General features: G+C 55.8%; 1 protein-coding gene, 1 long non-coding RNA gene and 1 pseudogene across 2 annotated transcripts in view; 2 read left to right on the plus strand and 1 right to left on the minus strand.

The window, feature by feature from the left end:
• The window catches only part of LOC127463453 (zinc finger protein 91-like), a 307,626-nt pseudogene that overhangs the window by 112,992 nt on the left and 181,059 nt on the right, over positions 1-13,575 (plus strand).
• LOC127463460 (gastrula zinc finger protein XlCGF7.1-like) overlaps positions 1-13,575 on the minus strand; it is a 99,828-nt gene that overhangs the window by 64,599 nt on the left and 21,654 nt on the right. The window lies entirely within an intron of this gene.
• Positions 8,609-12,426, plus strand: LOC127463457 (uncharacterized). Its single transcript, XR_007900845.1, has 3 exons — positions 8,609-8,665; positions 10,404-10,598; positions 12,248-12,426. It is a non-coding gene; the product is annotated as an uncharacterized LOC127463457 (long non-coding RNA).

Genomic DNA, 13,575 nt, shown 5'->3' on the forward strand with positions numbered 1-13,575 from the left:
AACAGCCTTGGAAAACAGCTTTTCTTATTTCTGAGGGAGAAGTTTCCAACCCAGCTTTGGAGTATGCAAATAGTTGAATGACTTGTTGTACAATTGGAAATAAAAATCAATACATTTGCTCTGATTAATGTCTTAAGTTATATTTGGCTAAAGAGTTCTTTTCTTGTTACCTTCTATAAAAAATAGAACCCACAAGCAGAAAGGTGATCTCCTAAAGTGTTGCAACCTTTTAAGTCCACTTGTTGCCACACAACAACAGCATGCCAATATGACATCCAAAGATACAGAATCTTACAGAGATACACACAAATATAGACCTATACATATCTATGTATGCATATCTATCTACCTCTACATATCTATACATATCTATACAAATACACACAAGAAAGTCTGGGGTTCCTGATGAGAGTTCTACACGGGTAATGAACAGAGGACTGGTTTGATATGTCATACAACTATGGGGACCATGAATGTAGGCTCTGAGCTTTGATTTACTGTCCTGGTTTGTAACTGCCTGCCTTCCCTTTGGGGGGAACACAGGCCTCTATTTTGCACGGTCTGTTTTGTTTTACTTGGCAGTGTAGACTAGGGGCAGAAGAGTTTTTGGAGCCAAACAGCTCGATCCTGATTCAGTTCCTTTAGTGGTGCCTAAAACTCAGGAGCTGGACTCCACGGTGCCGGTGGGACCCTCCCAACTCAGCACGGTCCATGATTCCATCAAGTCCAACTGTCAGCCCAGCACTGCCCCAGCAACCCCCAAACCACTAAAGCGTGTCAGTCATGGCCAGATGCAGGCGCCTCTGAAACACCTGCCTGGGTGCTGGCTCCGCCTGGGCAACCCATTGCAGTGCCCGAGCCCCCCCGAAAAACACAGCGAGAAACCTTTCTCCAGGAGCTGACCTGAAGCTCCCCTGCCTCAGCCTCGGGCCACGTCCCCCGCTCCTCCCAGCGCAGGCTCCTTTCCAGCAGCCCCCTCGGCAGAAGGCGGCTCAGGGCTCCCCTCTGCCCCCCCGGCCGGCTCCGCTCCGGCCCCGCTCCCGCCACGGCCCCGCTCGGCTCTGCACGGGGAAGGAACGCGCCCAGCCCCGGCCCGACACCCCCGGGGGCCGCGCACCGGGGGTCACTTCCCGGGGGTTACTTGCCAAGGGTCTCTCCCTCGGGGCCGCTCACCGGGGGTTCGTCCGCAGGGGTCACTTACCGCGGCTTCTCCCCCGCGGGTCGCTCACCGGGTGTCACTTACTGGGGGTCGCTCACCGGGGGTCGCTCACCAGCGGCCACTCGCCGGGGTCCGCGCACGGGGGGTCCCTCCCCCGGGGCCGCGCACCGGGGGCCACTCGCCGGGGGTCTCGGGGCCGCTGCCCGGGGTCTCTGCCCGGGGGCCGCTCAGCGGCAGCGCTCCCGCTCCCGGCCCCGCCCCGCCCGCTCCCACCCAAACCCCACCAACCGCCCCTCTCGGCCCCGCCCCCGCCCCGCCCAAGCCCCGCCTCGCCCCGCCCACTCCGCCGCCTCCCATTGGCTGCGCACGTTCGGCCCTGGAGCGAGGAGCGCGCGGGGAGCGTTGCCTGGAAACCGGCCAGGGAATCCCGGGAATCCTCGAGGCGCCGGCGCTGCCCCCCCACTCCTGGAGCAGCGGCCGGGCCCGCCCGGGGAGCGGGCACTCAGCGCCCGGCTGCGGCCGCCAAAACGGGCAGGGAAGCAGGCGCGCGGGAGGCGGGCTCCGGGCCCGGGCAGCGAGGAGCCCTTAAATGATATTTGGCTAAAGAGTTCTTTTCTTGTTACCTTCTTTAAAAAACAGAACCCACAAGCAGAAAGGCGATCTCCTAAAGTCTTGTAACCTTTTAAGTCCACTTATTGCCACACAACAATAGCATGCCAACATCACATCCAAAGATACAGAATCTTACAGAGATACACACAAATATAGACCTATACATATCTATGTATGTATATGTATCTATCTATACATATCTATACATATCTATACAAATACACACAAGAAAGTTTGGGGTTCCTGATGAGAGTTCTACATGGGTAACAGCGGACTGGTTTGATGAGTCATACAACTGTGGGGACCATGAGTGTTCTGAGCTTTGCTTTACTGTCCTGGTGTGTAACTGCCTGCCTTCCCTTTGGGGGGAACACAGGCCTCTATTTTGCACGCTCTGTTTTGTTTCACTTGGCAGTGTAGACTAGAGGCAGAAGAGTTTTTGGAGCCAAACAGCTCGATCCAGATTCAGTTCCTTTAGTGGTGCCTAAAACTCAGGAGCTGGACTCCACGGTGCCGGTGGGACCCTCCCAACTCAGCACGTTCCATGATTCCATCAAGTCCATCTGTCAGCCCAGCACTGCCCCAGCAACCCCCAAACCACTAAAGCGTGTCAGCCATGGCCAGATGCAGGCGCCTCTGAAACACCTGCCGGGGTGCTGGCTCCGCCTGGGCAACCCATTGCAGTGCCCGAGCCCCCCCTGAAAAACACAGCGAGAAACCTTTGTCCAGGAGCTGACCTGAAGCTCCCCTGCCTCAGCCTCGGGCCACGTCCCCCGCTCCTCCCAGCGCAGGCTCCTTTCCAGCAGCCCCCTCGGCAGAAGGCGGCTCAGGGCTCCCCTCTGCCCCCCCGGCCGGCTCCGCTCCGGCCCCGCTCCCGCCACGGCCCCGCTCGGCTCTGCACGGGGAAGGAACGCGCCCAGCCCCGGCCCGACACCCCCGGGGGCCGCTCACTTGGGGACTGTCCCCGGGGCTCACTGCCCGGGGGTCCCTCCTCGGGGGTGACTTACCGGGGCTCCCTCCCCGGGGATCACTTGCCAGGGGTTGTTCACCGCGGGTCATTCACCGGGGGTCCCTCCGCAGGTGTCACTTACCGGGGCTTCTCCCCCGCGAGTCGCTCACCGGGTGTCACTTACTGGGGGTCGCTCACCGGGGGTCGCTCACCAGCGGCCACTCGCCGGGGGCCGCGCACGGGGGGTCCCTCCCCCGGGGCCGCGCACCGGGGGCCACTCGCCGGGGGTCTCGGGGCCGCTGCCCGGGGTCTCTGCCCGGGGGCCGCTCAGCGGCAGCGCTCCCGCTCCCGGCCCCGCCCCGCCCGCTCCCACCCAAACCCCACCAACCGCCCCTCTCGGCCCCGCCCCCGCCCCGCCCAAGCCCCGCCTCGCCCCGCCCACTCCGGCCAGGGAATCCCGGGAATCCTCGAGGCGCCGGCGCTGCCCCCCCACTCCTGGAGCAGCGGCCGGGCCCGCCCGGGGAGCGGGCACTCAGCGCCCGGCTGCGGCCGCCAAAACGGGCAGGGAAGCAGGCGCGCGGGAGGCGGGCTCCGGGCCCCGGGCAGCGAGGAGCCCTAAAAAGAACAAAAGTGTTGGAAGAGAGGGAACTCATCGCACCGTCACAGAACAGGCTGAGGTGGAAGGGACCCACGAGCAGCGTCGAGTCCAAGCCTTTGCCCGGCACAGCACCGACCCCAAGAGTCACACCGTGTGCCTGAACTCTGCCAGATCACAGTCCAGCATCAGCTTCATGTGCCGTGAGGCCCCACGTGTGTGTTTGCTCCCCGTGTCTAGTGGGAGAGATGACACTCCCTTAGAGTGGAATAAAGATTATCCTAGACTGGAACTGGCAGCTGTGATAAACTGTATCCCGAGAGCATTTAACTGGTAGCAGTTTTCCCTGGGCTCTAGCTTGCTATTTATTATAGTTATTTGCAGACAGGAAAGGGGAGAGAATTAAAAAATCTCTTTCTCCTTGCCCCCTCCACAACAAGTTTGAGGACATGTGGGTGTTGAAACATAGCTTAACAAACAGTCCAGCCTTGAGAGAGTGGGGAGAGCACAGGGGGGTCAGTTTAACCGTTTGTCTGGTTTTCTTCCTTTCTAAGGAGGATTCATTTTTCTTAGGTGGGAAAGTGCCAAAAATAGACAGCAAAATCAGACTGCAGTTCAGAGATCACACTCTCATCTCCGTGGAACCAGATCAAGAGAATGCTGTGGGTACAGTGAAGCCACCCCTGTACATTTGGGGTGGGCTGGGGAGTGCATGTGAGGCATGTGAGTTGTTGCTCTCCTGTGCAAAAGGTCTATAAGGGTCATGCAGTTACACTGAGCTGGATCCTGCATCCCATTAGGGTTTGTTAGGATACTGTGGGGTTGTTTGTTGAGTGATATGGCACATTCCAACCTTATGTAACAGTTCGTTCAGATACATGTCCGGAATAAAGACAAGTGCCAGAAATACTCAAACACACAAAATATCTTTTATTACAATGAGAATAATAATAATAGTAATAAACTTAGCAAGAGGGATTAAAAACTAAAAAAAGGATACAAAGTAACTGTCTTATTGGATGGCATTAAAACAAATACTACGAACAGCATTTAATACAGTATTAACTAGTGAAAAGGGATACTAAAAAAGGATCTTAACACAATATTATGGATAACACGAAACTGGTTAGTAAAAAGGGAAACTAAGGAAAAAATACTATAAACATAAAAGGGGAATTAAAGGAACACAAAAAGGATATTAAAAAGTTTGTTCTCTCAGTTGCTTCCTGTCAATAAACTGTGCTTACCCACACAGACAGGCCAGGGCTGCCAGGATCTGCAGCAGCTGGTCGGTGCCCGTGCTTAGCGGGCGTCCCCGCGGAGCAACACAGTCTCCATGGCAGGATGAGGATCGCTCACCCCAGCAGTCCTGACACCCCATTTTATCAGCTCCACATTACACCACGTAGGGCCAGTACCCAGTATAAGGTGATGCCTGAGTGGCAGCCAAACCCCGCCTGTTCATCACCTGATAGCAACAGTCTGTGCATGCCCTGCTGTAGGGCAAGGGGCGAGTGACCCCTGCCCACAGAATCTGCCTCCCATCATCATCTTTCTCACCCCTATGTATGACCTCTCCCACTGTGTTTCAAGGGTAGATGTATCTATCTTGCAATATGTAGCAAAACCAAGGAAGAACTCAGCTCTGATAATAGGGGATATCAGGCTGACTTGCTAAAAAGCACAATGGACCTTACAATTCGCTTGTGCCATGAAGTTACATTGTACCATACTCTGGCTGGTTTCACATCCTAATATGATTCCTTTCTCACGCCTCTATGCTCCATTGATCATCTAATTCAAAGTACCCCCCTTACATTTGTTTAAATATAAAATGAACCAAGGACAATTTTTGAGAGCTTTGCATTTAGATTTCATTAGTCTGAAGTAGTAAAATAAATGGTCTTGTGTGTATTTGTCTGTATAGAATCATGGACTGGTTTGGGTTGGAAGGGACCTTAAAGGTCTTCTCATTCCACCCCCTGCCATGGGCAGGGACACCTTCCACTAGAGCAGGTTGATCCAGCCTGTCCTTGGACACTTGCAGGGATCCAGGTGCAGCCACAGCTTCTCTGGGAATTCCATCCCTGCCCGTCCCCACCCTTCCAGGGAAGGATTTCTTCCCAGTCTCCCATCTAACCCTGCTCTCTTTCAGTTTAAAAACCACTGCCCCTTGTCCTGTCCCTCCAGGCCCATATCAAAAGTCCCTCTCCCTCCTTTTTATAAGCCCCCTTCCCTGGTGGGGTGTCTTCAGCTCCTCCCAGGACCTGTGTGTGTCTGTATCTATCTTGTATCTGTCTATATTTATAGACAGGATATATTTTAATACATTTCTATCCATATATTTAGACATAGATATTTACACACTGTAAATATTAATGCACACCTGTCTACACAATGATGATAACTTTGTGTCCAGACCTACCCCTTTCCCCTGTGTAACCTTTTTGGGGGGTTTATTCCTTGGGATTTCCAGGGTCTCACTTTCAGTGGAGTGGATCTTTCCCACCTGGATCTTTGCTGCATCAACTTCAAGGTGGCCAATCTGAGCCGCTGCAACCTGGCCCGTGCCAGCCTGTGCTGTGCCAGCCTGGAGAGGGCTGACCTGTCAGGCTCTGTGCTGGATGGAAGAGCTGCTGCAGCTTGGGAAGGCTGGGCTTGTGTTAACAGAGAGGAGCTGGAACAAACAGAGGGGTGTAAAACATCGAGTTCTTAAATATATTCTAGAGTTGTTCTGGTTCCCAAAGCTTTTACACTTCCTCCCAGTAATGATTTAATGGGATTGACTCCCAAAGCAGAAATTAAAAGTGTCTTCTTGATTGTCTTTGGTGTTGTTCCTCTGGCTCTCAGTGACTCCTGTCTGTGCCAGTGTGCCAACCTGCCAGGGGTGAAGATGCTGCGCTCCAACGCAGAGGGAGCGTCCCTGAAAGGCTGCAACTCTGAGGACCCATCAGGCCTTCAAGCTCATCTGGAAGGTGAGAAGCTTTTGCCTTGTCAATCTGTGCCAACTGAAGCCTGTGTTTGTGCATTTCTATGGCCCAGAAAAGGTCCAGCTGTGGTTTGTCCAACCCTGAGAAGGGCCCACAAGGGCTGCACTGAGTCTGTGACCGTCTCAGCCCCAAATCCCCTTGTCCTCCTCCAATTCACACAGCTCTGAGGCAGCACCAGTGTGCAGCTGCTGTGTTTCTGACTGGTTTTCCTCACAGAACCCCTTTCTGTGTGTGTTCCAGGTGCCAGCCTGAAAGGAGTGGCCATGGAGGGCAGTCAGATGACAGGAATGAACATCCGAGTTGCAACGCTGAGAAACGCCAGACTAAAGAACTGAAACCTCAGGGGAGCAACGTTGGCAGGAACTGATTTGGAAGTGAGTTGGGATTCATTTTCCATCCTATTCCTTTCTCTCCTGTAGTCAGCTGGTAATTGGGGGGATTGGTGGCTTTTGGCTGACCTCTCCAGCTTCAGAGTACAATGGAGTTCAGGTAAATGGACTTCCAGTAAAGCTTTGAACAGAGTTCTGGGTGCATTCCATTGACACTTCTTTTTCTTTTCCCCTTCAGAATTGTGACCTATCAGGTTGTGACCTCCAGGAAGCCAATTTGAGGGGCTCTGATGTGAAAGGAGCCATCTCTGAAGAGATGCTGACCCCCCTGCACATGTCCCAGAGCATCAGATAGGGAAGAGAAGACGTCAAAGAGGAAGGAATCCAAACATTTGTTGTGACTTTCTTCTCCTCCTCCTCTTCCTGAATTAGAAGGAATGGTTATTAGACAACTTCCATTTGCAGTAGTGCCTAAGTAGACTCTTTCTGATCACTTTTGGGGAGGGAATTTTTGTTTCAGAGGTGTAGAGAGAGAGTTTCTCCCTTTGTGAAGAGTGAGGAAGTGGGCTGGTTCTGAAACTGGAAAGAGGGGGGGAGGGTTTCAAGACTTTCATTGTTTAGCATTGCCTGACTTTGGAATGCATTTTAATTTCTAAAGCACAATATATGCAATTCTATTTGTTAGGTCTGTAGCTGCAATATGAATAGAAAATGTTATTGCTGTATAGTAGCAAAGAAAGTGGAGGTTTCCAGGTAGATAAGTGTCTTTACAGTCAGTGTCTTCATCTCTGCAGGGTGTTAATGCCAGGGGTGGTCACACAGTGCCCACGGGATGTGTTCAGGTCTCTGCTGGGCTGGAAACAGTGGAGAACTGTCCTCAGAGGTCCTAAATTGCTGTGGAGTAGTTGGAGTGCAGGGTTAGAGCAGCTTTATCCCCTCAAATGTGCAGAGGAAGCTGCTGCCCCTGCAGGGACCTGCCCAGAGCCCGGATTGAGTTCCCCCTGGAAGATCCCTGGGCAGAAATGGGATGTCTTAGTCAATGCTCTGCAAAGGAGTGTGAAATTGCACCCTCAATCCCAGCTGGGAAGAAAAATTCCCCTGCTTCCACATGTCCTGAGCACTCCAGACTGGAGTTCCTGTAGCTTTTTCCTTCTTTGTTGGGAATTCAGTGGACAGAGTAAAACACAGAAGTGTCCCCAAAGCAGAGAGAAGCTCTGGGGCCACAGCACCTGCTCCCCCCTCTTCTCATCCCTGCAGTAGGTGAATAAATGGCCCTCAATGTTTCCCCTCAGTGTACTCCGCAAATCCTCCTTGAAAGCATGCGCATAATCCCATTTGCCAGCCAGATCCACTTTGGGCTGCTTAAAGTGGCTGTAAAAGCATCTTGCCTGGGGCCAAGTGCCCCTTCCACACTTGGCCAAGTGCCCCTTCACCTGTGGAAAAAAGCAGGGAAAGCTGTTTTTGATGTAAGCACCCTTTGTGTCTCAGTGTTTGTGATCTTGGGAATCCTCATGAACCTGGAACAATGCCAGATTATCTGTTGTCTTAAGATATGTACCTGGAGATTGTTTTGACCTGTGTTTAAATCTTCCTTGCAAATATAACTGATACAAAAAATGTTAAAAAAAAAAAGAAAAAGGGAAATAAAAAAAAAACAAAAAACAAGAAGGAAAAAGAGAAAAAGGAGAAAAAAGAGGGAAAAAAAGAACGGGAAAGAAATTAGAAAAAAAGGAAGAAAAAAGAGAAAGAAAAAAGGGGGAATAGAAAGAAGAAAGAAGAAAGAAAGAAGAAAGAGGGGAAAAAAAGACAGAAAAACCAAAAAGTCCATGCAAATGGCCGCTGACACCCTCGAGAACTACAAGTCCCACAGTGCATCGCGCAGGGCGGTGGGCGTGGCAGAAGGCGGGCGGACGGGGCAGTGACCGCGCGGTGATTGGCTGCAGCGGGGTCTGTGCAGAGCGCCGCGTTGGCTGCCGGGAAGTCACGATGGCGCTGGGGCCTTCCTTTGTCTGTGAGACCGGGCGGGAGCGGGTGAGAGCGGGCTCTGGGGATCCCCTCGGGGGCTGCGGGGAGCGCGGCTGGGGGTGGAAAGGCCGGAGGGCTCGGGAGGGTTTAGCGCGGGGGTTCGGGAGTTCCCGAGAGGCAGAGCGCGGGATTGCAACCCTGTCGGGGGCCGCGGGGCCCGGGAGGCCTCCCAAGAACCCGGATGTTGGATTCGGGTCCTGAGAAATTCCTTCGGAAAAAAAATTCAAAACCACCCAACCAAAGAAAGAACCCTAAAAAAAGGAAAAATGAGAAAAAGGTGAAGGAAAAACTGCAAGGGCCAGGATGATTTTATTGCTTTGGTTCGGTTTTTCGTCGAAGAACCCTAAAAAAAGGAAAAATGAGAAAAAGGTGAAGGAAAAACTGCAAGGGCCAGGATGATTTTATTGCTTTGGTTCGGTTTTTCGTCGGTCTCCTCCTTCTCAGATTCTCTGCTCCCTTCCTTTACAGAAAGCTCTTCTGCTGTTCTGTGGTTTTGTGGTCCCTTAGGGGCTTTTCCGGGTCCCTGAGGCGGTTTTAAGGTATCTCTGGGGGGGGTTGATGTCGTGAGGGGACTTAGGGAGGAGGTTGAAGGTCCCTGAAGGGGTTTGCGAGTCCGTGAGAGAGTTTTGGAGTCTCTGAGGGAACTGAGAAGTCCTGGAGGGCTTTGGGGGGGTGTCTTTGAAGCAGTTTAGGGGGTTTCTCGGGGGATTTTGGGAGTCCCAGAGGGTTTTGAGGGTCACAAAGAGTGTCTTGGGTACACTAGGGGGGTCTCAGGAGTCACCTGCTCATAGTGCTGCTAGTCCTCTTTCCCCCCAGACATCATTAACCTCCCAAAATGTGCCTTAGCCCCCATTTTCCCTTTAATCCCCTCCCCACACAGATCCCTTTGACCCCCCCAAGACCCCTTTTAACTCCCCCAAATACACCCAAAGCACCCCAAAATCCCCCAAATCCCCATCAACCCCCCCCCAGATCTCCCCAAATCTCCCCCAGCTCCTCTCAAATCCCTTCCAACCCCCCCCAAAGAGGGATCACCTGGCACCCTGGGACAGGAACACAGTGGGCTGTACTGGGGGCACTGGGCTGTGCTGGGAGGGCACTGGGGGGGGCTCAGGTGTCCCAGGACAACGTGGCCCAGCTCCAGGAGAGATCTGGGGAGCAGTGAGGAGGTGCTGGTCTGTCCTGGTTTGTCCTGATCTGTATTGGTCTGTCCTGGTTTGTACCCCCAATCCCCAAAGCCCCTCCCCAAGTCCCCCAGGACCCTCCCATACCCCAAAGCCCCCCAGGCCCTCCCAGGCTCCTGACTTGGTCCTGCTGCCCCTTGAGCATCTGCAGCTGCTGCAGAACCAGGCATTTCATCAGCAAATGTGCAGGTGACCCCAAGCTGGGGGTGTGTTGATGTGCTGGAAGGCAGGAGGGCTCTGCAGAGGGACCTGGCCCAGCTGGATCCATGGGCTGATTGCAAGGGGATGAGGTTCCAGCAGGCCAAGGGCCGGGTCCTGCCCTTTGGCCACAAGAAGCCCCGTCAGCCCCCCGGGCTGGGGCCAGAGTGTCTAGAGAGCAGGCAGGCAGAAAGGGAGCTGGGAGTGGGGATGGACAGGGAGCTGAAGAGGAGGCAGAGCGTGCCCAGTGTAATGTTAGAAAAACAGAAGAGGTTCTGGGATGGTTCTAGAAAGAGAAAGAAGCCCAGAGGCCAGTGCAAGCAGGCAGCCCTCAGCTTGCCCATGATGTCCCCTCCCTGCAGGTTCCTGTCCTTGAGCCCAGGCCCTGAGGTGAGGCTGAGAAGTGGCGCGGAGGTGAGCCCAGAGCTGTCCCTGAGGTGAGGCTGAGAATAAGTGCAAGGCAGAGGTGCTGCTGAGGAAGGAGAGCCCTGTGGTGGAGAAAAGGAAAAATTGTGCCCATCCCCGAGCAGGTGCTGTGTCCATCCCCTGTGTGCCAGGTGAGCTGGGGCTTTGCTGCAGAGCTGCGGGCGCTGATTTGAGGGTCTCCAAGTGCTGAGATGGTGGGCACCCAGGAACACAAACTGTGCCTGGCCACGGAGCCTGCAAGGAGGAGCAGAGACAGCCCTGGCAGTGTGGGGGGCCAGGTTGTGCCTGTGCCTTCCCCTGCAGGCCCTGGCTGTCCCTGCTGGGCCCCTGTCCATCCCCATCAGGTCCCTGCCCGTCCCCCCGGGCTGAGCTCCCCCCAGGAAGTGCCGTGGAGCTGAAGCTGCTGCCATCCCCCCCTGCAGCCGCTGCCCCAGCCAAGGGAGCAGCAAAGGCAGGGCCAGGAGCAGAGGCAGCAGCAGGGGAGCCCTGGGGGGGCCGGGAAGCTCTTGTGTGGGGCAGGAAAGAGGTGCTGGGCACGAGGCCGGGGCTGTGCTGAGCAGGCCCAGCCCTCACATCCCCCCAGCCAACGCCGGCTGCCCGGGGGGCTTGGGAGGGACCCCCAGCCCATGTGCCCCACACTGAGCTGGCAGAGAGAGAGCCAAGGGACAGGGTTACTTGCCTTGAACCCTGGAGAGTGGGTGAGGCTGGAGAGAGGGGAGAGGTGCAAGAGCCCTGAGAGCCTGGAGAGGGGGGAGCTCGGGCCCCCTGTGCTGAGCCAGTGGTCGGGGCCGTGCTGTTGGTGCCAAATTGCCCCTGGTCAGGCTGAACCCAGAGCCTGCCCACGTGTCATGGGGCCCGATCCACTCCCTGCTCTCGTTGCCCTGGGGCAGCCTCTGGTGTCCCCCACCTGTGGGGCTGTTTGGTTGCCTTGGGCACAGCCGGCCCTTGTGCAGGGCTGTGCCCTTGGGGGCTCTTGGGGGTGGGCAGGAGGTGTTTTTTGGGGGTGCCGGGCTGGGATGGGGGCAGAGCCCCGGCGGTGGGTGGGGGGATGCGGGTCCCCCCCACGGTGGGGGTTGGTGTTGCTGGGTCAGGCCCCGCCGGCTCCATTGTCAGCCCGGTGCCGGCGGGGGGGACACAGCGGGTTTGGGGCCCCCCGGGAGTGCCGGGGGTGGGTGTGGAGCCCGGGAGCTGCCGAGTGTGGAGGGCGGAGCGGGGAGATGGCGGAGCTGGGGGACCCCCGGCAGCCTGGAGGGGGGAGCACAGAGAGGGAGGAGCCCTGGGACCCCCAGGAACCTGAAAGGGGGAGCATGGAGAAGGGGAAGCCTGGACAGTGGGGACCCCTGGGATCCCTGGGGCAACAGAGTGGAGAACCTGGAGAGGGGGAATATCAGGGAATGTGGCACCTGAAAGCGAGTCAGAGGAGAAGGGACCCTTGGGACCCCCAAAACTCCCAGCATCCCAGACAGGGGAGACTCTCTGTACCCCATGGGGGGAAACCAGAGAAGGGGTAACTTCTGGGAGAGATGTTTTGGGCTAATCTTCATATTTGGAATATTTTTTACCTGAGTCGCAACTTTTTGCAGTTTGGGGGAAATAAAAGTCGTCTTGCTATTTCTGATGGGTTTTTTGCCTGAATCTTGGTGGTTTGGGTTTCTTTAGGCTGAATCTTAGTGTTTTGGAGGTTTTTATGGTCACAGGATGCCTGGTGAGTTCTAGAGATGGACTTGGGTAGGAGGAACCCCCAAGCCAACGCGCTCAGCCCTTGTTTTCCCCCCATCAGGATTTGTCCTTCCCAAAGCTTGGTCGGATGGAGGAGGAGGCTGCGAGGAAGAGGAAGATGCCTTGGGCCCCCCAGGCAGGTGAGGAGGAAGTCAGTGTCCCTTTGGGCGGGTGTTGTGCTGGCTCTGTCAGCCCAGCATGGCCCCGGCTGCAGGACAACCCCGCTGGCGCCGCCGTCCTGCCGGGGCCGGAGTTGGGGGGATGTCCTTGGCCTTCCCTGTGGGCCGGAGGCAAATCCCCTGCCTGTCCTTCTTGCTTCCTGCCCCAGGCCCCGAGCTGAGGAGGGAGAGCGCGGAGGACAAATCCCCCCGTGAGAGCCTGGTGGGAGAGGCCGTTTTGAAGGGCTCCCCGGCGCAGGAAGGCAGCGGGGAGGAAAAGGGCCGGAGATCCCCCCGCAGGAGGGGCTCCAAAGCCAGCCCAGGGTGCTCTGAGGAGGAAAGAGCCAGCCTGTGCTGGGAAGGTGGCCGGAGCTTGAAGGGGAGCTCTGACCTGGTGGTCCCTGATCAGCCTCCCAGCAGAGAGAAGCCCTTCCAGTGCTTGGAATGTGGGAAGAGCTTTAGGTGGAGCACAGACCTGCTCAGACACCAGCACATCCACACTGGGGAACGTCCCTACACGTGTGGGGAGTGTCGCAAGAGCTTCAACAGGAACTCCCACCTGATCCAACACCAGCGAATCCACACTGGGGAACGGCCCTACACGTGTGAAGAGTGTGGGAAGAGCTTCAGGAACAGCTCCAACCTCCGTTCCCACCAGCTCATCCACACCGGGGAACAGCCCTACAAGTGCTTGGACTGTGGGAAGAGGTTTCAGACCAGCTCCAGTCTCCTCCTGCACGAGCGGACACACAGGGATGAGAGGCCCTTCCGCTGCACCGACTGCGGGAAGGGCTTCAACCGGAACTCCCACCTTGTCACCCACCGGCGCATCCACACCGGGGAGAGGCCCTACAAGTGTGGGGATTGTGGGAAGAGCTTCACCCGCAGCTCTGCCTTGACCCAACACCAACGGACCCACCAGTAAGAGAAGCCCCACCAGTGCCCCGACTGCGGGAAGAGCTTCGGCCGCTACTTCCACCCCGAATGAAGCCCCTGATGGTGAGGCAACCCCTGGAGTCCAGTGACTGTCAGTCCATCCCTTTTGACCAGAAAGGGCCAGTCCCCTTTCACCAACAGAAGCCTTCCTGGGGGTGTGTGTGGAAATTTCTGCATTGGCTGGGGACCCCCCAAGGTCACTCCTGGAGGTTGAGAGCAGAGATCTCCCCCTGGGCGTTGGTCTACTGGAGTTCCATCTGCCTCTAATTAAGAATTACTGGGTTTTGCCAGGTCT

Source organism: Manacus candei, unplaced genomic scaffold, assembly GCF_025592945.1.
Source record: "Manacus candei isolate 608988 ecotype Guabito, Panama unplaced genomic scaffold, ASM2559294v1 h1tg000161l, whole genome shotgun sequence".
Classification (NCBI taxonomy): domain Eukaryota; kingdom Metazoa; phylum Chordata; class Aves; order Passeriformes; family Pipridae; genus Manacus; species Manacus candei.